Below are 25,053 nucleotides of genomic sequence, written 5' to 3' on the forward strand. Positions count from 1 at the left end.
ACTCATCTTTATGTGTAGCAAAACTGATTGTAATGTGATCATCAAGCTTTGTCAAAATAGAGGTGTGCATGGAAAAAAAAAACTTATTTCGTATCACTACCTTGTTTGTTTTGATTTTAAGTTTTAAGCCTTATCTTCAATATTTAGCTGAGACCCATCTGTAGGTTATTAACTTTGTAAATTGTTATTTCTCTTGTTACGACATCTTGTTTTGTTATTTAATCTATCTTTCATACTGCCTCTTTTTTATCCCCCCCTCCCAGTTATAGTCTCCCTGTTGAAATGTATTTTCCAAGCCTTCAGTTGATATGTGAACCGGTATGATGTCCCCACTAATAAATAAACTGGTCTGGGTATCAATTACCACCTTCATACTGATGACATACAGTTTTCCATCCCTGTGACAACATCAGTTTTGCAAACTTTGTCTGAAGCGGCAATGTATATTTCAGCAATTTAACAATGGATGACCACGAATAGGCTGATGTTAAACCTCGGAAAGAGCAAGCTGATTACTCTGTCCCAATTTCCTGGCACTGATGACCCTTTTTATCACTTCAAGCTGGAGGCTGTACCTTTCCAATTTCTGAGCCTGGGCATTTCCAGCCACAGGTAAAAGCTATACTAAAAAGCTCCTTTTGCAAACTTCAACTGTTATAAAGATTAAAATCATTTTTTAAGTTACGATGACTTATTGCATAGTTCTTCCGGCTTATGATACTCACCTGTTTAGATTATTGCAATGCTGTGCATCTTGGGCTTGCAGCTTCTACCCTAAAAGGTGAATTTTCAAAAGTTGCAAGCGTAAAAATAGCACTTATGCATGTAAAATATCATATAAATAACATATACGATTGCACCAGGGTCCGTAAGTAAATGTACACATGTAAAAAATGGAGTAGGCCGTGGGCATTCTGGGAAAGAGCCAACATTTATGTGAGTAAGTTTCTATTTTATAAACAATTCACACCTGTAAATGTGATGGCTTTATTGCGCATATTTATTTCTGCTCAATACCTGGATGACATGATTGTAAATATCTTAAGAGTAAAAAAGTGACTGGGGCGGGGGGGGGGGGGGGTCTGGGTGATGAGCCAGAAGGATCTACACAAGCTACAGATGGACTGGGCAAACTGGTAGACTCAGTAGCAAAACTAGTTATTTCATTGCCCTGTGCATGTTAGACAATCTCCCAACTTATGCATATGAAAGCCAACTCGCGAGGGGTAAATGCATCAAAATTAGGTGGGTTAAATCTACTCATTTATCCCTTTAGAACTGGAAGTAAAGATATGTATGTGCGTATATAATTTGAGCATACTTATCCAGCTTAATTTGACTTATCTTGTTAAGTAGTGCCTTTATTGCCACTTAGATCAGGGCTTCCCAAACTGTGGGTAGGGACCCCAAATGGGGTCATGGCGTCATGCAGCCTTCATTTGGGGTCATAAGTGCCTCAAGCAACAGCACTCTTTAGGTGCCAGCAGCAGCATTCGTCGTGGACGTCAATAAGCACACACTCATATTCTGTGCAGTGGCACAGCCCTTGCATGAGTTCCTGTAGTTGCAGGAAGCCCCGCACAAGGAGGGATCACAGGGCTGCCACAGGCCCTGATGTGATCTGCATGCGGCGGCAGCTTGGGACCCGCCATGAAAGAAGGGGGAGGGTTGGGTGCATGGCCAGTGGAAATTTTCACTGCCGCCCTCCCCTCACCAACCACTGAATCTAACCAAGAGAAAAACATTGGTCCCTGTCATCAGCCTGCTCTCTCTTCCCACTGTTATCAACATCCACCTTTTGCCCAGGGCCCAAAGGAAAATGTTACCATTGACTCTGGCCAGTGAGATGTTTGGAAGAGGGGCTATTTGAAGAAAGGGATGAGAGGCAAGAGGGTTTTTTTTTTGTGTTGGATAAGGTGGGGGAGGGAATACTTCTGGAGAGTGAGAGAGAAGGAATGCCAGAAGATCAACTGAGGGATGGAAAAAGAATGGAGATGTGAAAAAACTAGGGTTGGAGGGAGGAGATGAAGCTGGAAGGTTTGAGAGAGGATGAGAGGGAGGAGACAATGGGAGATGGCGTGAGAGGGAGCGGATGACAGAGAATCAACTGGGAGGTGTGAAAAGGACTGGAAGAGGGGAGAGAGAAGGGGTGGACTGGGGAGTGAGAGATACAGAGATTGAGAGGGGGAGGAGGTTAAGAGAGGGCATTAGATGGAGTACAGGAAGGGTGAGAAGGCGTGATTAATGGAGGGGAACTGTATCACTGATAATTTAGTCATCCTCTGGGCATACTTGGGAACTCTCCGGATTTGGCTCGGAGACTCCGGAATTCTGAATGAACTGCTGGGTCTCCGGGCCAACACCCGATAACTCCGGGAGCCCTACTGCAGAAGGCCGGAAGAGAAAGGGTCTGGAGCAGTGCGGTCTCAAGGAAGGACGAGCGTCAGCACCTGTGCCTCAGAAAAATGACGTGAAAAGCGAGTTGAGCAGGAGCGTTGCCCTCCCCCGTGGGAAACAAGAAACTGCAGATGCAGGAGGAGGAGCCACAACATCAGGCCCCGCGCTGAAAATAAAACAAGGGCAGAGCAGCCTGACACTGCAGGAGGAGGAGGATGTGGAACACATCCTGCGGGACTGGGGAAAAAGGAGGCTCCTGTGGCTAATAAGAATCGAGGTGAGAAGAGAGAATGAGGGTGCATATGTGTGTGGAAGAGGGAGAGAAGCAAATGAGCGTGTATGTGTGTGTGTGAGTGTATTCATTTATGGGCATATGTGGAAAAGGGAGAGGAGTGAGTATGCATGTATATGTATGGAAGAGGAAGAGAAGTGAGTTTGTGTCTGTGTGTGGAAAACAGGAGTGAATGCATGTATGTGTGTGGAAGGAGAGGAGTGAGTGTGTATATATGCGGAAGAGAATGAGTGTGTGTGTGTGGAACAAGGAGAGAAGTGAGTGTGCACATGTATGTGGATGAGGGAGAGAAATGAATGAGTATGTGAGAATAAGCATGTATGTGAGTGAGTGAACATGTGAGTGTGCTAATGTGAGAGAGAGAGAAAGTTTGTGCGCAATGCTGCTATCGCCTCCCCCACCCCCCGACCCTCGACAATCTCAGGGTGACAGGAAATCAAAAGTTCCCAGGTATGCCTCTGGGGTCATATGAATTTTCAAGTTCCAAAATGGAGTCACTTTGGATAAAGAACAGGGAAGCCCTAACTTAGATAGACACACTCAGACTTATCCAGCTAAGTAGTAACCTTTATCCACACAAGTTCTGATTTATTCGGCTAAGTAGCAAGTCTGATTTAGATGGCTAAGTAGTGCTTTTTTAGATGTATCCACCTATCTGATTTAGTCAGATATGTAGTGATTTAAGACTTAGCCATCTAAGCACTTTTTCAGACTTATCTGGCTATCTTTCTTAGGGTCTGATTCACTAAGGCTTTTTTTCCTAATCTGTATCTATGGGAAAAGAGCTTTAGTTGGATGTCTGAAAAGTGCTACTTAGACAAACAAGTAGCACTACTTTTCAGACTTATCCAGCTATGTATTGGCTTTGCCGCTACTTTGCTGTAATGATCAGACCATCTCAGCGTCGCCGAACCGGAAGTATTCGTTTGAACTCTGTACTTCCAGTTTGGCAGCGCTGAGATGCGCGGACCTTCGATCTGCCAAGTGCAGCCTTAATAGCACTGTATATATGTCTAAGTGCAACATTGTATGTGGTAACAGAGGAAAACCCGAATGTGGTCTTTTAAACATCAATGTGTGAGCTGACCTGATCATTACAGCCCCTGAAGCAGCTCGGTCATATGAGCGAAACTCGGCCTGAGTCGGGCTTTATTTTCAACTGTACCACATTGTAAAAATAAAGGATCCCTGTTTTACCGATCTACTCTCCTTGGATGCTACTTTGCATGCACAACTTTGCATGCATCCATATACACGTGCAAATGGGCACACATGCGCAGCTCTGAAAGTTATCTTCTGACCATGTTCCAAACGATACAGAACACTGCTGCTAGGGTTTTAACAGGTACCCAATACCATGATGCAATGTATTGTCCTCTCTACATTGGCTTCTAATTTTGTAGTGCATACAAATTAAAGCATAGAGTACATCCTGAATCACCTCCACTCTAAAGATTTACATTCTGCCACATTTATTACAGTCAGCTGGGAAGAATTTTCTTGAGAACTTCTCCTATGGTACCGTACATCTTTGTGAGATAAGAGACAGAATATTCACGGCAAAAGGTCCCATATTACCAGCTGAATAAGGGCTGAGCTGTGCTTGAAGTTCTTTAGGAAGCATCACAAAATGCTCTTGTTTACCCAAGTCTTCAGGAATATGAGAGCTATGGTAAACGAGGTTATACATGTCCCAGTTCTATCACTTTAACTCCCTATTTGTATTTTCCAAGGAGTAATTGTTTTCTGGGTTTCAGGCTGTTTCATTAGTTCTTGGCTTTACGCAGGTTAAAATATATTGGGGCCGATGCAATAAAATTTGCGGAAAGCGGGCGCTGACGTTTCAGCGCCTGCTTTCTTGCCGCGCGCATGGCGCCCGCAAGGGGGACGCCATGCAATAAAGAAATTAGGGGGCCGCGCTAGCAAGGAGGTGCTCGGGTCGCTAGCGCGACTTTAGCGCCTCCTTGCTAAAGTGACCCCACGGTTACCGGTGGTCTGCCGGGTATGAACACCGATTCCGATAATCTCGGCGTTGGTCTTCAAAGGGGCCGGCAGGTTTTTTTTTTCTTTTTTTCTTTTAATTTTAAAAAAAGTACAGAAAAACAGTTTTTTCTGCTTTTCTGTACTTTTTTTCAGTGCGCTCAGCTACTAACGCCTGCTCCAGGCAGGCGTTAATATTTGAGCGATAAATGTGCATCTGAGATGCACATTTATTTTTTTGAATTTGGAGTGAATGAATAATAGCCTCATTCACATGCATTTGCATGTGATGAGCGCTAACTCATTCACTCCGTGTCGGACGTGCGTTAAATAGGCGCTAATTCACCTATTGCATTAGGGGGTGGATTAGCGCCTATTTAACCCACATCCGACGGCGGGTTAAACAGTGCGCTCGGCTGAGCACACTGTATTGCATCGACCCCATTGACTGCTATGTGGTTGTCATTGTTTCTGTTATTTTTAGTTGTACTATGTAAATTTTATGAAGGTTATACTCGTAGCCCACCTAGAATGGTTGCCAGGTAGGAAATAAATACTTTTAAATAAATAAATTGTGCATAATTAGGTATGTATCAAAGCATTTTAGCATGCAGTGAAAGAACATAAATGACAGAAACAGCATATCATTTGTTGTTTGGGTCATTTCGAAGGGGAAACAACAAAACGATATAACAAATATTACTGATGTTTTCATGTTGTTTTAAAACAGCAGTGCATCTCTACATCAAAATGTACACTCCACTCATTTATTCTGAACAGTCATTCAACAAATTCAACACTGGTGAGACTAGCATAGGTTGCTATTTACATGGATCTGTTCAGGGGGATTTCTCAGAATCATACTATTAATCCTTGTAATGACTAACTAAGAATGACAAAGAATTAAATCTCCATTGCTGCAACCAAATTGAATGCATTTAATACTTTTCCCCAACATGTAAAAACAAACTAAGGACCTAAGCTATGCAACTGATGTGAGGCAAACAGGTTTTAAAATAGCAGAGGTTGTTTTTCTACCCTAACATTCACAGAGATAGTGATCAAAGTGTTCACCTTTCCTTATATAAGGCATGTAACCACCATGTTAAAGCAAACTCTTCACCATAGTCTTGCTCCATGTATACTGGATGGCCATAATAAATGTGGGAGTACCAAAGGGATTTCTTTTCAGTCTCCCAGTTTTTTTTTTCTATTTCTAGATATTTACAATTATACAAGTACAAACTTGCTAGAGTAGAGGAATGTATTCCACAAACTGAAAAAAGGTCAAACAAAGGTCTGCCAGCAGGGCTAAACAGTGCTGTGAAAGAGGCCATCAAAGTCAAAAAGGCATCTTTTAAAAAATGGGAAGCAGGAGTTAAAGAGAAAATTTGAGAAGAGACTAGCCAAAGAGGCAAAAATTAGGGAAAACATTTGCAAGTACGTTTATTTATTTATTTCATATTGTGTCCCGCCTTTCCCATAGTGTGAAAGCGGCCTACAAACTAGTCACAAAAATTACAATCAAACACACCCCACATACTGCCAGCCCCATATTAACAATCATACAAAGAAATCTAATCAAACGCCACCCAAACCCACCATTTAACCAATCCAACAACCTTGACGGCACCATCCATTACAAATCCTATAATTGAGTCTTACAACACCTCCAACTCCACATTAGTCAGAAACATTCTCGTACTCTTTTTCCAGATTGTAGTCCAGTGTCCAGGAATAATACTTAGTCAAATACTATTTTGATAAACTTTTAAAATTTGAGATAAGTAGTTTTGATACAAACCTCCAAGAGCAAGCTATTCCAAAGGGTAGGAGCAATATACGTAAAAGCAACTATGACAAATAGCCATCAGGTGAACAACATCTAAAGAGGGAATAGCCAGAAAGGCCTGCTGCAAATATCTGAGCACCCGCCTAGGCTCATAGGAAGATAAGCGATCAGTGAGATGCTTTGGAAGCCTAGTCCTTAACCAACTAAAGGCAAGGGTTAAGATGTTAAATTTGGGCCTGAATTCCATCAGGGGTCAATGCAGCTACTTCAAGATAGGTGTGTGACATGATCAAGTCTCTTCTTTCCCAGCATCACTCTCTCTGCAGTATGTGGAAGCAGCTGAAGCTGTTTTAAATTGATCGTGGTAATGCCCTGATACAGACAATCCACAAGGAGTGCAAGAAGACTATAGGTCCAATGATTTCATCTTCAAAGATATTTATTTTAAATGTTCAAAGGAGCCACTCCTATTATAAATTCATGCACAAGTAAATGACTGCTTCAGGGTCCCCCGACACGGACCCCGTGTTTCGCCCGAAGGCTGCGTCGGGAGGGACAGTCTGTAATTTTAACAAAAGCTAAAAGAGAACAACGAAACATCAGTGTTAAAAATGGACCAATTTAAGGGTACAGAGAATATCTATTGACGCCGAGACACGTACCTTAAAGTCAGCTGAGGAATTCACACAGCTAAAGCGGCAAGGAGGGCGGGCGGCTAGACAAAACACAGCGTTTTAAAGAGAGCTGTTTTGGCGCGGTTTTGAACCACCAATCAAAACACGAATCAGCTAGCCAATCAGAAACACCACCGACTATATGGAAGAAATACTTCGACAATTATCTGACACCGATTTTTATATTCCATTGACTATTGATCCCACCCAAGAATTAAAGGAATTGATTAAAAACATAGTCCAGGATGCTTTAGACTCACATCAGCTTACTTCTCGTGAAGCCGATTTTTTACAAACAGAACATCCTATCATTCCAACATTCTATATCCTCCCTAAAATCCATAAATCCCTTGTGAACCCTCCAGGACGTCCCATAGTTGCGGGCATAGGATCTATTTTGGAACCTTTGTCTCAATTTGTAGACCTCTTTTTGAAACCTCATGTTTCTTTAAGTCGATCCTATGTCCGTGACTCAAATCATTTCATCACTATTATTGAAAATCTTCCTTCACCTGCAGCTACATGTTTTTTTAGTAAGTTTGGATATAGTATCCCTTTATTCCAATATCCCTCAGGATGAGGCATTAATACTGGTTGAAAACATTTTGAGCGCTCGCTCTCCTCCTAACCGCATTTCTACCCAATTTCTAGTGTCTATAGCACGATTGGCCCTCACTAGAAACTATTTTCAATTTCATCAAACCCTATATCAACAAGTTAAAGGCACTGCCATGGGGGCCACCATGGCCCCCAGTTTGGCATGTCTATATGTCAGTAGGTTTGAAGAAGAAGTGATATATACTTCTTTGTTCTTTCAATTCATAAGTGCATGGTATCGTTACATAGACAACATTTTTTTGATTTGGACAGGGACGGATATGCAATTTTATTATTTTTTGGACTGGCTCAATCAAAGCAATCCTCATTTAAAATTTAATCATTGTATTGACCCCGTTACCATTTCATTTTTAGATGTGCAGGTACAGTTAAACGAAGGATTATTTAGTACGTCCATTTATCGTAAAAGTACGGATCGTAACACCTTGTTACGATTCGATAGTCACCATCCCACTCTTTTAAAAATGAACATACCAGCCGGAGAGTTACTCCGGCTCCGATGCCTCTGTTCATCAAAAGATGATTCCATTATACAAGCTAAGCAGATGATGCTCCAGTTTAAAGAGAGGGGGTACCCTCATCGGGTACTTCGTAAAGCTTTCAAAAGAGCATTATATGTCAATCGTGATTTACTTTTTCTCCCACAATCTCGAACAGAGGATTCATATATTAATTGTATTCTACCCTTTTCAACCCATGTGTACACTATTACTTCTATTTTGAAACGCTATTGGTCCATGTTATCTTTACATGAGGTTTTCAATTACCCATTATGTTTTTCTTTTTGCCGCGGAAAAAATTTGAGAAAAATGCTTGTTCATTCACATTTTCAACCCAATCTCAGTAATACTGTAGGTGTTTTTTCCGGCCACCAATCTTGTGGACAATGTTCAGTGTGTCCTTTTGTTCTCTCTACCAATAATTTTGAACATCCAATTACACACAAAAAATTTTTCTTAAGATTTTCCACCAGTTGTCATTGAGCACCGGTCAAACATTCGCACTGGCCTTGAAACTGCTCCTCTAGTCTCTCATTGGCAAATAGCAGGGCACTCTGAGGATGATTTAAAGTTTTTGGTAATTGATTTGCTTCATCCATCATGTCGGGGAGGAAACTTTTCCGAAATGCTTATCCGTAGAGAGCAGAAATGGATTTTCACACTCAATAGCCTGCATCCTGCAGGATTAAATAACGAGATCGAGTGGCAGTATTTTCTATAAGAATCTTTGCTATAACATTCTCTACAATATACAGTATTATTTGACACTGTTATGTATTTTTAGTATCCTTTTGAATTGAACTCTTGACCATTATATTCATTTAGTTGAGCGCAGATTTGTCCTGTTCTGATTGGCTAGCTGATTCGTGTTTTGATTGGTGGTTCAAAACCGCGCCAAAATAGCTCTCTTTAAAACGCTGTGTTTTGTCTAGCCGCCCGCCCTCCTTGCCGCTTTAGCTGTGTGAATTCCTCAGCTGACTTTAAGGTACGTGTCTCGGCATCAATAGATATTCTCTGTACCCTTAAATTGGTCCATTTTTAACACTGATGTTTCGTTGTTCTCTTTTAGCTTTTGTTAAAATTACAGACTGTCCCTCCCGACGCAGCCTTCGGGCGAAACACGGGGTCCGTGTCGGGGGACCCTGAAGCAGTCATTTACTTGTGCATGAATTTATAATAGGAGTGGCTCCTTTGAACATTTAAAATAAATATCTTTGAAGATGAAATCATTGGACCTATAGTCTTCTTGCACTCCTTGTGGATTGTGTATATGAACTGTGGAGTGCAGCATTGCTCCTTCTCTATAATTGAATGCCCTGATACAGGACATTACAATAGTCTAAACACAAAGTAACAAGCACATGTATCCCTAGAGTAGAGTAATGTTCTTCCTATCAAGAATGGAGTGAAATTGGTGGATTTGTTACAGGCTCTTATACGAACTGTGAACCACAACTGATAAATGGTCATCCAGTTTTATAAGGTGTCAGCTGAGCAGCCAAAAATTTTAATTTAGGTCAACTGTCCCCCGACATGGACTGTGTTTCTGAGAAACTGTATCAGGAGCGACCTAACATCTGTTACAGAAAGATAGAATACAGAAAACCTGTGTTATTAAAGGGGATAGTTGGAAAGCATCTGAAATACAAAGGGTCTGTGTTTCTAAGGCAAAATACAGCTTACCCAAGATTCAGTCGTCTTATCGAAGTAAACTCAGCAATTTTAAATTTATTGTAAGGAAAAAGAGGATGACAAATTGTCAGAAGAATGTAACATTAATATTACAATACATATTAACAGCAAGTTAAAAACACATAAGAACACTTAGCTTACCATTGCTATAAAGGTTAACAGCTTAGCAGACACAAAGGGCCAGAAACATCCAGTTCAGAAAATATGGACAGTGTACATTTAAAAGACAAATAATATGGAAAGGGGGTCATGTGATGTATCTTGTCAATCAAATGAAGGTAGACTAAAAAGGACTACCCATTTAATGACATATGTGGGGGGACCCCAGAATTTCAGGTAAATCTCTAGTATTGCATTGCCGGTAAAGTAATTCCAGTGTAGTCTTGAAGAGCAGGGGATATGCTGAAAACCGAAGATGTTGGTTGTGTGAGTTTAGCCAGTCTAAGAACATATAAAAATGTAATCTCGGTGCCTTCCCAAATGAGAAATGTGTCACTGATATATTGCAATAACAAAGCAAACGGTACCTAAAAAAAAAAAAAAAGTATTAATTAATTATACGACAAAATGAAAATAAGGTGACAGCAAGCCTGACGGCGTGTCATGCACAACGAAGTGCTAAGACTGCCCGACTGATCAATCATCCACCTTCGCAAATTACATTTTTTTAGATTTTTCAAAAAGCAGATAAAATCCAAAACAGTGTAGCGTATTGTCTTAAAAAAAAAAACAAAAGTCAGACGTGCTATCCTTACTTTCATTCTGTCACATTATTAATTAATTAAAATATTTTGACCGGATGTTGTGAAATTTATATTTGTACTCCCATTTGCTTTGTTATTGATTTACTCCACTCTGGGATTTGTGGACTCTTTTTTTTGTGATTGATATATTGCAGCCAGATTTTAATAAAGGGCCAGAATCTTAAGGGCTACAGAACATGAACTTCAAAGTCGGATTTATATAGGCAGGTGATATCGGGGGCCATATTGGCCTTGTCTTTTATTTGTTGGTAAACGTTGCCGTTAAAGGAAAAAGGTTTTGTGTCAATGCAATATGGGTAAAGGCCTCAAGAATGAGTACTAGAGGTTGTGGAATGTCTGTCCCCTTTAATAATATTGTTTTTCTGTATTCCGTCTTTATGTAACAGAAGTTACAGCCATCCCGACACTGTTTCTATGAAACACACTCCGTTTTGGGAACCATTGACTATTAAGATTTTTTGCTGCTCAGCTGACACATTATAAGGATTGCTTAATATTTTATTTATTTAGATTTTTATATTCCACTTTTTGCAGCACTTCAAAGCAGATTACATCCAGGTACTGTAGGTATTTCCCTATCCCCAGAGGGCTTACAAACTAAGGGGATCATTTATTTCTTTATTTTATTTCTTTCTTGAGTTTTATATACCATCATTCGGTTATGCCATCACATTTACTAAAGGTTTTCTTCCATTTTGTGTCTATGGAAAAAATGCTTAGTAAATGACCCCCTAGGTTTGTACCTGAGGCAATGGAGGGTAAAGTGACTGGCCCAAGGAGCAACTGTTTGTAGCCCACTGCTCTAACCACTAGGCTACAAGATTCACAACCTTAAAAATTGTGGTGGACATTCAAACTTGCTTAACCCTTCTTCTAATGAATAATGATTGATCTTTGATGGTTGGGTATATCACCATTTTTCATTTGCTTAAATGAATACACAATGGATTTTAACAAGTTATCTAATGACCTGAATTGGAATTAATCAGCCCTGCATGCTCACTTCTTGTGGGGTCTAGCAAGCCTATATTTATTTATTTATTTATTTATTTATTTATTATTTTTGTTATACCGAGTTTCATGATAGGAATCACATCAACCCGGTTTACAAATAACAATGTGTGCAAAGTATAGCGTAACGTAATAAATATTTCCAATACAAATTTGAACTTTAAATACAGAGAATCAATTAAAAGGTGTGAGAAAGTTACAATATAACAGGGAAAATTAACTTGGAACTGGAAGAGGGGAGAGGTTAAACAATGCAATATTTACATTTAACACAATTAAAATGATAGTGCAGCAGAGTAAGTAAATAAGCCTATTTGCATGAATGTGACGGTACATAAATATGAGCGGTAATATAAACAAGAGAATCAATATGACACAGTAGAGTATGGTGATGATATGATAAAACTCAAAACGTAATAGTGATAAGATTATGATAGGTGGATTCTTATTTGGATCCAGAGGTTACATGGCAGTTTGTGTTGATGAGTGTATTTTATTCAAGGCTTGGAAATGCTTTTTTTGAAAAGCCAAGTTTTTAGTCTTTTCCTAAATGTTAGAGCGCATGGCTCTTGTCTTAGATCAGGTGGTATAGAGTTCCACAGAACTGGACCTGCTGTAGAGAAGGCTCTGAGACTCAAAGATTTATGTTGATAGGTTTTGGCATTTGGAATTTGGAGTGACTCTTTGTAGTATTCCCTAATAGGTCTGGCAGAAGTGTATTTTTTAAATGGTATTTGAAGATCTAGTTGCGTGAGTTGGTTGATGGTCTTGTATATGATGTTGATGGATTTATACATGATTCTATAGTGGATTGGTAGCCAATGAAGTTTTTGGAGGATAGGGGAGATGTGGTCCATTTTCCTGGAATTTGAAAGGACTCTGGCTGCGGAGTTCTGAACCATTTGTAGGGGTTTGATGTAAGAAGCTGGGAGGCCTAATAGTAAAGAGTTGCAATAATCTAGTTTTGAAAAAATTATTGCTTGCAAGATTGTTCTAAAGTCCATAGTGTGGAAAAGTGGTTTGATTCTTTTCAGAATGTGTAATTTGTAGAAGCAATCTTTGGTGGTTTGGTTAATGAATGTTTTAAGGTTGAGACGATTGTCTAAGATAGCTCCTAGATCTCTTACATGGGTAGATTGAAGGAGTGCGGTTGGTTTTGGAAGTGTGTTATTGTTTTCCGGTGATATGAGCAGAAATTCCGTTTTTGAAGCGTTAAGTACGAGGTTTAGGCTGGTGAGGAGGGGTTTAATTTCTAATAAGCAACTGTCCCAGTGTTCCATTGTTTTTGAGATTGTTTCTTTTATGGGAATCACGATCTGTACGTCGTCTGCGAAAAGGAAGTGTTTCAGGTTTAATTTTGTAAGAAGTTGACATAGTGGTAACAGGTAGACATTAAAGAGCGTGGGTGAAAGTGATGAACCTTGCGGCACTCCTCTGTTAGAAGGGTGGTATTGGGATTCTTTATTGTGGATTTTGACTCTATATCCTCTGTTTTCTAGGAATGTTTTGAACCAGTTTAGTGTAGAACCTGTCAATCCAATATTTGCCAGTTGTTTTAGGAGTAGGGTGTGATTGACGGTGTCGAAGGCCGCCGAGAAGTCAAGGAGGATTAGTAAAAATGTTTGGCCTTTATCAATTCCAGAAATGAGGAAGTCCATGAGAGAGAGTAGTAGGGTTTCAGTGCTTGCAGCTTTACGGAAACCATATTGGTTTGGGGACAGAATACTGTGGTCCTCTAAGTAGTTGGATAGTTGGGTGTTTACCAATTTTTCCATGATTTTAGCTATGAATGGGAGGTTGGAAATCGGGCGGAAGTTGTTGGGATCACAAGCATTTAGATTTGGTTTTTTTAGCAGTGGCTTGATTGAGGCTGTTTTTAGGTCATCTGGGTAGATCCCATGTGATAGGGAGCAATTTATGATTTCTGCCAGTGTTTTTGCTATAGTATCAGGGATGAGAAGAAGCAATTTGGAAGGGATTTGATCAAATGGGTGTGATGACGGTTTCATTCTCTTTAACACCGAATGTATCTCTGTGATTGTGATGGGTTCGAAAGCGTTAAGCTGGATGTTTTTGTCTTGGGGGAGATATGTGGTATCTGGAACAGTAGTGTTTGTAATCAGCTGATTGAGGAGATCCGATATTTTTTTGTTGAAATGAAGAGCCAATTCATCTGCTTTAGTCTGGGCTAACTCTGGTGGGATATCTGGAATGATGGGTTTAGTGAGGCTGGAGACAAAGGTGAATAGGGCTTTTGAATCAAAGATTAGATGATGAACTTTCCGGGCGTAATAGTCTCTTTTTGTTTTCAGCGTGGTACTTTTGTATAAATGGAGTGAGCGTTTGTATTCAGATAGTGAGGCCGGTGAGGGGGCTTTACGCCATTTTCTTTTCTTTCTGCCGAAGTAGTTGTTTGAGCTTTCGCAGTTCATCATTAAACCAGGGTTGTCTTTTGGATACACTAGAAGACCTTGTTTTGGTTGTCAGTGGGCAGAGAGTGTTTGCTATAGATTTAGTTATTTTGGACCAGGATTGGAGGGCCGAATTGGGCGTAGAGACATCAATGAGTGGTAGATCTGAGGTAAGAAGGTTGCTGAGGTGTTCCGAGGAACAAGGTTTTCTGTATAAGAAAGAGGGTCTTGAGTTTAGATTGTAGTCTGATCTTGGTAAAGAGAAGCTGGTGGAGATTAGCGAATGGTCAGACCATGGGACTTTTTTACAATTTGGTTGATTTGTAAGAGAAATACCGGAGTTTATAAAGAAGAGATCGAGTGTATGGCCTGCTTTGTGAGTGGGTTTGTTGATTTGTTGTTTGAAACCCATTGCTGACATTGCGGTGAGGAAAGCTTCACAGTTTGTTGAAAGAGGGACTTTGTCAACATGTAAGTTGAAGTCGCCCAGGATTATAGCAGGAGAGTCCAGATTGAGATGTAAAGTTATGGTTTCAATAATAGGTGAGGCGTCTGACTCTAGTAATCCTGGAGGGGCATAGACTAGAAGGATTTGGAGATGTTCTGATTTGAACAGTCCTACTTCTAGTTTGGTAGCTGTGCTGATGTGGTGGTGTGTGAACCTTAAGGATTTTTTAGCAGCTAAGAAGATACCCCCTCCTCTTTTTTTTTGTCTTGGGATGGAGAAGAAATCGTACGTCTGTGTTGGTAGTTGGTTAATGAGGGTTATATCTGTGGATTTGAGCCATGTTTCTGTTATGGCACAAAAGTCTGGGGTTGAGTCCTGCAGTATGTCGTTTAGTATAAGGGTTTTGTTGGTGAGCGATTGAGCGTTGAAAAGGATGATGGTGAATAGAGTGAGACCTAGGAACTGTGTAGTGGGGGAGATCATGATTGGGATGAGTGATTTGTAGGTGCGTGGGCGGTAATGCATAATTGGATAAGGTTGGATCAGTGCTGGAAGAGTGTTGTTAGACGCTGGATGTGCTGCTAGATGAGCTACTGGAGTCTGGATGAGTGCTGCTGGAGTCTGGATGAGTGCTGCTGGAGACTGGATGAGTGCTGCTGGAGACTGGATGAGTGTTGCTAGATGAGCTACTGGAGACTGGATGTGTGCTGCTGGAGACTGGATGTGTGCTGCTAGATGAGCTGCTGGAGACTGGATGTGTGCTGCTGGAGACTGGATATGTACTGCTAGATGAGCTGCTGGAGACTGGATGTGTGCTGCTGGAGACTGGATGAGTGCTGCTGGAGACTGGATGTGTGCTGCTGGAGACTGGATGAGTGCTGCTGGATGAGTGCTGCTGGAGACTGGATGTGTGCTGCTGGAGACTGGATGAGTGCTGCTGGATGAGCTGCTGGAGACTGGATGAGTGCTGCTAGATGAGCTGCTGGAGACTGGATGTGTGCTGCTGGAGACTGGATGTGTGCTGCTGGAGACTGGATGAGTGCTGCTAGATGAGCTGCTGGAGACTGGATGAGTGCTGCTGGAGACTGGATGAGTGCTGCTGGATGTGTGCTGCTGGAGACTGGATGTGTGCTGCTGGAGACTGGATGAGTGCTGCTAGATGAGCTGCTGGAGACTGGATGAGTGCTGCAAGATGAGCTGCTGGAGACTGGATGTGTGCTGCTGGAGACTGGATGTGTGCTGCTAGATGAGCTGCTGGAGACTGGATGTGTGCTGCTGGAGACCGGATGAGTGCTGCTAGATGAGCTGCTGGAGACTGGATGAGTGCTGGATGAGTGCTGCTAGATGAGCTGCTGGAGACTGGATGAGTGCTGCTAGATGAGCTGCTGGAGACTGGATGTGTGCTGCTGGATGAGCTGCTGGAGACTGGATGAGTGCTGCTAGATGAGCTGCTGGAGACTGGATGTGTGCTGGATGAGTCTCTGATCTGGCCGCCCTCTGATAGGCCTGAAGCCTGCTTAGGGGCGCGGCTCACTCACCACATTGTGTCCTGCGGGCCTGGTTCTCAGCTCTGGAGTGGTTAATAAGTATTAGTTTTGTTTTGGGTATTTTTGTCTTTTGCCTACCGTCTCTCCTGCACGGCTCCTGCACGGCTCATCTGGAGTGTCTGTTGAGCAGGTTTTTGCCCCAGATGGGCCGCGCTGATCACGCACGCCTCAGCAGAGAGGAGGAGTAGGTGGTTGGGTGCGGGTGGGTGCCGGGAAGAAGGCCGCCGAAATGATATATGTAACAGTAAATCCTTACGCGGGTATGGCTCGGGGCTTCCTCGGGGCTGTACGAAGGGGCGAAACAAAGGGGCCTGCCCCTTTGTTGCGCTCCTTCGGCGCGCGGCGCCGGTCCGAGTCCTGATTTAAAGCCCCTCAGGGCTGGCTCCTATTGGTGGAGCTGGATCGGGGGCGGGGCTCCCGTTGTCGGCGCGGTTTTTGTTAAAGTTTTTTGTTTTCCCAAGAGACGGCTTAACTTAGCTTTTTCGCCGCGCTATCGACATCGAGATCCCCCGGGTGGGGAGAGAGAAGCCCAGACCTTCCCCCGGCGGGGCTTGGCGCCGGTTGCGCAGGCCTTCCCCGATCGTGGCTAAGCTGAAGAGGAGATGGCGCCGGGCCGAGTCCTGATTTAAAGCCCCTCAGGGCTGGCTCCTATTGGTGGAGCTGGATCAGGGGCGGGGCTCCGGTTGTCGGCGCGGTTTTTGTTAAAGTTTTTTGTTTTCCCAAGAGACGGCTTAACTTAGCTTTTTCGCCGCGCTATCGACGTCGAGATCCCCCGGGTGGGGAGAGAGAAGCCCAGACCTTCCCCCGGCGGGGCTCGGCGCTGGTTGCGCAGGCCTTCCCCGATCGTGGCTAAGCTGAAGAGGCTTATATCAAAGATGTATTGGCCTGGCTAGATTTCTCAGCCAACCTGAAGACCTTGCTCACCCTATGTGTGAGAATCGAGAGACACTTGGGAGAACAAAGCCTAAAGAAAGAGTTACAGACCATTTGGGGAGCACCAAGCCCCACCAAAAGACTACTAATCTCCAAGGAGCCCATGCTCGTTGACAGCATGAAATGCCACCTCTCTGAGGAAGGAAGGAAAAGGCATTGTAGACATTTCCAAAATACCTGCCAAAGTTTGGCATCTCCCTGGAATTCAGTACATCTTATCATCCCCAAAGCAACAGGCAGACTGAAAGGATCAATCAAGTCCTCAAGACTTTCCTCAGGTTGTATGTCAACAGAAGGCATTTTTACTGGGCCATTCTGCTGCCATGGACAGAATTTTCACACAACAACCATGTTAGCAGTGCCATCAGTTCCTCTCTGTTCCACATCATGTATGGGAAATATCCGTGGGTGCCGCTCCCACTACCTCTCACCATGGACTGCCCAGCAGCCCATCTCACAATCAAGGAGCCTCACATCTTTTGAACTCAAAGCAAATAATTGATCTCACAGGCAGCCACTCGAACCAAGAAATATGTGGACACTAAACATCAACCAGCACCCCAGTTCAAAGAGGGCAATCTAGTATGGCTCAGGACTAAGCATTTATGTCTCTGGGTTCTTTCACTGTGCCTGGCACCACGTTTCATTGGACCATTCCCCATCTTACAACAGCTGCGTCCCTTCACTTACCAGCTAAAGCTTCCCAATATATTAAGAATCCATAACATATTTCACGTCTCCTTACTGAAACCATTGATCCTTTCCTGGCTCTCTAGAAAGCCTCCCACACCCATGGATGTGATGGTGGAAGATGACACACAGTTTAAGAACATAAGAACATAAGAAAATGCCATACTGGGTCAGACCAAGGGTCCATCAAGCCCAGCATCCTGTTCCCAACAGGGGCCAATCCAGGCCATAAGAACCTGACAAGTACCCAAAAACTAAGTCTATTCCATGTAACCATTGCTAATGGCAGTGGCTATTCTCTAAGTGAACTTAATAGCAGGTAATGGACTTCTCCTCCAAGAACTTATCCAATCCTTTTTTAAACACAGCTATACTAACTGCACTAACCACATCCTCTGGCAACAAATTCCAGAGTTTAATTGTGCGTTGAGTAAAAAAGAACTTTCTCCGATTAGTTTTAAATGTGCCCCATGCTAACTTCATGGAGTGCCCCCTAGTCTTTCTACTATCCGAAAGAGTAAATAACCGATTCACATCTACCCGTTCTAGACCTCTCATGATTTTAAACACCTCTATCATATCCTCCCTCAGCCGTCTCTTCTCCAAGCTGAAAAGTCCTAACCTCTTTAGTCTTTCCTCATAGGGGAGTTGTTCCATTCCCCTTATCATTTTGGTAGCCCTTCTCTGTACCTTCTCCATCGCAATTATATCTTTTTTGAGATGCGGCGACCAGAATTGTACACAGTATTCAAGGTGCGGTCTCACCATGGAGCGATACAAATATTTCAAATAGAAGAAATTGTGGATTCACATAGGCGGTGAAACACACTAGAGTACCTCATCATCTGGAAGCACTTTGGCCCATAGGAGAATTCTTGGGAATCTGCTACCAACCACAAACCACCATGTCTGATAAGGGGACTTCAGTAGGTAATTTCCCTCCAAACTTAAGTCTTGAACCCTGAGGAGGGTGCTTAGGCGGGGTATTATTACATTTTCCAGCTTGCAGGCTACTCCCATGAGCTGGCTACTCCCATGAGCTGGCTCATTCACCCAATGCTGCCCAGCCCAGCCCTCTATGTTCACCATCAGGGCCTTCTCCTAGCTGTGCACACATGGCATGCACTGAACTATGACGACCCCACAGCAGGAACAGATTCCCCCAGCACCATCTGATGATATCACACGACCCTGGCTGTGTAGCACAGAATCACTTCAAAAGGGTCAACTATCTTCAAAATAGTGTGAGTTGCTGCTCCAGCATTCCAGTTCTCGTTCAAGCTTTGCTTCATCCTCCAGCCTTGTCTCCACCACTTCAGCCTTGTCTAGTCTTGCCTCCATGTCTTCAGCCTTGCCTCCATGTCTTCGTCTCTCTTGCCTCACCCTGTTACCACTTTCCTATGTTCGGATAAATTATTGATATTGACCTCAGCCTGGATCCTCGTCTGCCACCGACCATAGCCTGGACTAGAATCAAGAAAACTTAAAATGTTTAGTGTCAAAAGGTATCTTTCAGTGGCATACCTTATCAAGCATTTTCATGACAGCATAGGCAAAATTCTTATTCCAAGGAATTTACTTTTGATATATCTGCAGAATAAAGCTCCTGCTTGTCTGTATTAAAGTATAAACATCAGGAAACAGCCATATCTTTCGACCCCAAAACATAACATTTCTAGAGCATAAATAGTCTCAAAAAGGCATTTCTACCTGATTCAAAGATAAAAGACATTTTTAAAAATTGTCTTTAATCAGGTCCACATTATCTATAGAGCCTGGGCCCTCAGCATTCTTCCCAGTTTATGTCTTAAACCACTTCTTACAAGGGAGACAAAAGACCTTATTCAGCAGGGTAGGTCTTCCATTATGATCTTTATAATGTCCGCTATACATTTCATAAACATAGCCACCAGGTGACCGAGAAAGTTGAGAACTCTTAAATAGCGATTATCTGTCATTTTTAAATTACATGAAAACATCAATGGTATTAGTTATATTATTTTGTATCAATTCCCATCTGAAATGATACAAAAAAACTAATTTTGTTTCATGTCATATCATTTTTGCATGTGACCACTTTAGCGCACACTAAATGATACACATGGGAAAACGAAATTATAGAACTGCCATAAATATGAAAGAAAATAACATAATTGTATCTATAAGCGCTCTTACTCTTAAATTCGAGTGTTGCAGTCTGTTGTCCACTAGCTCTGACTTATGGTGAGTTACCATACTGTTCTGCATTACATCAGAATTTGCTAACTGCATGGCTCCAAATTCTCATTCCTGCCATCTTCCACCATAGTGAGAAACTGTTCTTTCAAAATTTCAGATCTGTCCCTGAATAACTGTAAGTAGTTCATTTCTTTTCCAAACAGCAATTGCACATAGTTTTAACTGACTGCCAGGTAAGGATGCCTGCCATGAGTCTAGTCCAGCAGACACTCGCAGCAAACAACATATTATCCCCACAATTGCACCATTGAGAAAGATCATAAAACACAAGCCGTAGACATGGAAAACAAGTTTGATGCGCTGTAATCCCTTGTCCCAACACGTGAGAAATAACAAAGGGATCACATCAAGGAAACTGCTCAGCAGCCCACGTAAACTCTGAAGCGCCAGCTTCAGGGCGGGTTCTGGCACTTACCATTGCTCTCCTTTCAACACAATTGTACTGCCGAACAATGGCAAAACCCCTGTAATGCAGATGGAGCTGTAAAAGGCAGGGAGAGGGAGCACTATTCATGGGAGGAATTAATCCTTCCCAATGTATCCCGGGCTCTTAATCTATCATCTCAGATGAGTTTAAGAAAAGAAAATCCTCATTTACAGTGGAATGAATGTGTGCATTACAAAGGTTGCATGACAAGGCTGCCCATAATGTTAGCCTACCTGCACATTTGACCATTCTTCTGCATTTCTTTAGGCTGCCTGTGGTGTGGGCTGGTGTTTTCATTTTGTCTCTTAAATATTTGTTTCTTCCCAGAGATTGTGCCTGCATTGTTTTGACCTATTTTATAGCAGACTTCTAGCAATCATATTGGTTCTGGTGAAAACTAGATTCTTTACAAGTTGTGGTGAGAGAGAGGTAGCCTGGTGTATTGGGGGGGGGGGGGGGTGACTAGTGAAAAGGGGAGTGACTGGGGTGACTGTATGGGGTATCAGGTGGGAGAGAGACTGTTTGGTGAGTGGAGAGAGAAAGGCATCCTGGTGTGTTGGGGTGACTGGTGATGGGGGAGTGACTGGGGTGACTATATGGGATGAGGGGGAGAGAGACTACTTGGGGTGGTGATTGGTGAGAGAGAGGCAGCCTGTTTTGTGTAGGGGGTGGGACTGCTGAGAGGGGAAGTGAGTGAGGTGGAGTGACATGTTGTAGAGAGAGGCAACTTGGGTGTGGGTGAGTGTGTGTGCGTGTGTGTGTGTGTTTGTGTGTTTGTGTGTGTGTGTGTGTGTGTGTGTATGTAGGGGAGTTATTGGGTTAACTGTATGGGGTGACAAGTCACCCCCCACACACTCACACACACACCAGGTTGAATCTCTCTCTCTAGTCACCACCCCAACTAGTCTCTCTCCCACCTGTCACCCCATATATTCACCCAAGTCACTTCCTCTCTCACCAGTTACTTCTCCCACCCAAACACACAGACTCACACCTAGGGAAATCAAAGTATGCATATCCCAAAATGCCATGTCCCCTTTCCTAAAATATAAAGGGATTGGAAAATTGTAAATATGCATTTACATTACATATTTTTGCTGACTTGATGCTATTATGACATCACTTGTCGTTCATGCTTCCTACCAGGCACTGGCCATCCCCCCTTGCAACCTTGGCAACACAAACAAGTAACTAAGGAGACAGCCAATGGGAATGCAGAACCATACCTCTAGCTCCCCAATTGACACTTTTTAACTTATTGGTAACATTTTTAGTTAGTGCACACTAACGAGTTAGTGCGCACTAGCATCCAGTTGGTGCCTCCTAAGTCCTATTAGTGTGCACTAACTCCGAAATTAGGAAAACTAGGTAGTGAGCATTAATGAGACAATGAGCACTAACATCTAGTTAGTGTGCACCGAAGTCCTGTTAGTGCGCACTAAGGGCCGGATTTTAAAAGGGTTACGCGCATAAGTTATGCGCATAACCCTCTTAAAAGGCCCCTGCGCACGCCGAGCCTATTTTGCATAGGCTCAGTGGCACACGCAAGCCCCGGGACGCGCGCAAGTCCCAAGGCTTTGCAAAAGGGGCGTGGCGGGGGCGTGGCGGGTGGGCGGGATGAGTGTCGGGGGCGTGATGCCGGCCCGGGGGCGTGGTCGAGGCCTGCGGACCAGCCCCAGGGTCGGGTGATAGCACGCCAGCAGCCCGCTGGCGCGTGCATATTTAAGCCTGCCTCTGGCAGGCTTAAATATGCCAACAATGGTGGGGGGAGTTAGGTAGAGGAAGGGAGGGGAAGGGGAGGGGAGGCAGAAGGAAAGTTCCCTCCGAGGCCTCTCCGATTTCGGAGCGGCCTCGGTGGGAACAGGCAGCGCGTGCTGGGCTCGGCGCGCGCAGGATGCACAAATGTGCACCCCCTTGCGCGCGCTGACCCTGGATTTTATAAGATACGCGCGTATCTTATAAAATCCAGCGTACTTTTGTTTGTGTGTGGTGCACGAACAAAAGTATGCGCGCGCGCTGTTTTTGAAAATGTACCCCTAAGTCAGTAGATAGGAAAACTATAGTTAGCTCACACTAATGGGACTTAAGTGCTTGCTAACTACATGTCAGCGTGCACTAAGTCCTGTTAGTGCATACTAACACGAAATACTAATTTTCATGAAAGTTCATCTTTTTTTTTTTTGTTTCGTGGCACTCTCGAAACAGGACAAAATAGACAATTTTGTTGCCATTGTCTATTTCATTGAAAACGAATGCACATCCCTATTTGTTATTTCATTTCAGTGATGAGTTTATGGGATCTACACAGCATTGATGCAAGTGAAACAACTGCTGAGCAAGCTGTGCCTTTACAAAAAGTGCCTGAAGAAGCCATGAATCAGAGAAATATGTAGGTTGTTGTGCAGTGATTGATATTATAAACGCTTCATCATTGCAAGTTCTTTAAGCAGAAGGTACTGTGCAGTGATTGAAGATAGATCAATCTCTACAATTGCAAGTAATTAAAGTGGACTAGGCATGGTATAATTCTTTATGGATATAAGTATGACAATATAAATCTGGTTTTTCCCGTCTTGATTTTTAAGGATGTTTTATGTGTTTGGACATTTTTGTTTATTGTATGTATTGTCTTGTATTTTTATATTATGTTATGGTATGTGGGCCTTAGCTTGTATATTTAAGGTAGTTTAGTCTGTATTTATGAGATGGAAAAGATTTATGGATTGTATGTACATTTTATTTGAATTGTAACCCAATTTTTTCTGCAGTTAGAAATGTCAGAATTGTAATAAATGCTTTTTTAAATGGAATGATATTGAAAAATATTTACTACATTTCTCTTTGTTTTATGACTGTCTTTTATCATTATATGTTACTTAAAGTTTTAATTTGTTGTTTTATGAATGTACTATTATAAACCATTTAATAATGTTGATAATTGATCTAGAAATTTTTTAAATAAATAAATTTCAATACTTTGCTATTGTTTCTGTGTTGCAGTGAATCCATACTTTTCTTGTAGCTATGGGGGAAGATGGAATATAGGTACACATTACATAAAAATCAAAATAAGAAGAATTTTGCTGTACAGTCTTAACATTTCTCACATAGACTTGAAATGCATTTGAGAAAAGCACTACAGTGAAGCAGAAATGAAGGGTATTTAAAGAATTACTATAGATTTTACTTCTATCAAGCTTTTATTAGTTCTCTGAAACTATTGAATATAAGGATCCATTGTTGAATGCCTCTCCTGTCTACGGGTAGTGCTGTGGGCTGCTTGAATTGTCTATCTAGGCATCTCAAATATGTGTTCTTTACATTCCCTGGGCGACCATATTGTTTCCCTTATAGACTTGTACTATACTGAGGCAATTTCAGTAGTCAGTTGTCAGAGCTTGGTCCTACCCTACAGTACTCATGCTCTGGCTCCACTTCTGTTTCCAGAAGATATCAATATCATTGGCTTCTACATTCAGCTTCCATATTCAGTGCTTTTGCTTGTTCTGCTTCCTGGGCTCCTGACTCAGGTTAATTCCTGCTCCTTACCCTGTGTCAGGCCTCTTGCTTCGTATTCATGTCAGGTGCTACCCCCATTTCCTATGCCTTGCTGGCCATCAACAATGTAAGGCTCAACCCAAAGGGAAGGTAGCTGGCCTAGGTGGAAGTCCATCTACCGTCAGTGACCTGGCTTTGACTCTCCTGGTATTAGGCTACTCATTCCTAGGGCAAGCCATAGACTACAACCATAACATCAAACTCTGGTCCCTACTGAGCTGGCTGCATACTTTGCAGCCAGAATAAACTCATGGAGGTGTTGAACCAATGCTGGGAAGCCTGCAGGAACAAGTTAATGCCCTTGCTCAAAATGTTTTACTGCATCGGCCCATATATTTGGTGTTGATCTGTCTGTGTTCCTCATGTGTGGTCGAAGGGACGTATTCTGCTGGCATGTAGTTTGTGTGTAGGAATACAGCAGCTTGACTTATTTTGTTTTCCTAATAGAAAGTGTATAGGTATTTTAGAACCTGGTGTCATATGTGTAGTGTTGTCTTTTCAAAGGTAGGGTTGTTACTGCTTGAGTGCTGGCATTTAGTGCTGTTTTGGTATGGGAGCTTTATTTATTTAAAATATTTCTAGGCCGCTTTTAGCAAACATATTGTACTAAGCAGATTATAATGTTAACATAAAATACATCATAATGGGGCAGATTTTAATACCTTTGCGTGGGTGTAGATTTGTGCCCGCAACCCGGAGTGCACAAATCTACGCCCGATTTTATAACATGCGTGCACAGCCACACGCATGTTATAAAATCCGGGGTCGGCGCGCACATTGGAGTGCACACTTGTGCACCTTGCACGCGCCGAGCCCTAGGGGAGCCCTGATGGCTTTCCCTGTTCCTTCTGAGGCCGCTCCAAAATCGGAGCAGCCTTGGAAGGAACTTTCCTTCCGCCCCCCCCCCCCCCCCCCCCCACCTTCCCCTCCCTTCACCTACCTAACCCGCCCCCCAGCCCTACCTAAAAACCCCCCATACCTTTGTTTTGCAAATTGCACCTGCCTCCGGGCAGGCATAGGTTTCGCGCGCTGGCCAAGTGTCGGCGCACCATCCCCCAGCCTAGAGGCTCTACGGAGGCCT

Source organism: Rhinatrema bivittatum, chromosome 6 (assembly GCF_901001135.1).
Source record: "Rhinatrema bivittatum chromosome 6, aRhiBiv1.1, whole genome shotgun sequence".
NCBI lineage: Eukaryota > Metazoa > Chordata > Amphibia > Gymnophiona > Rhinatrematidae > Rhinatrema > Rhinatrema bivittatum.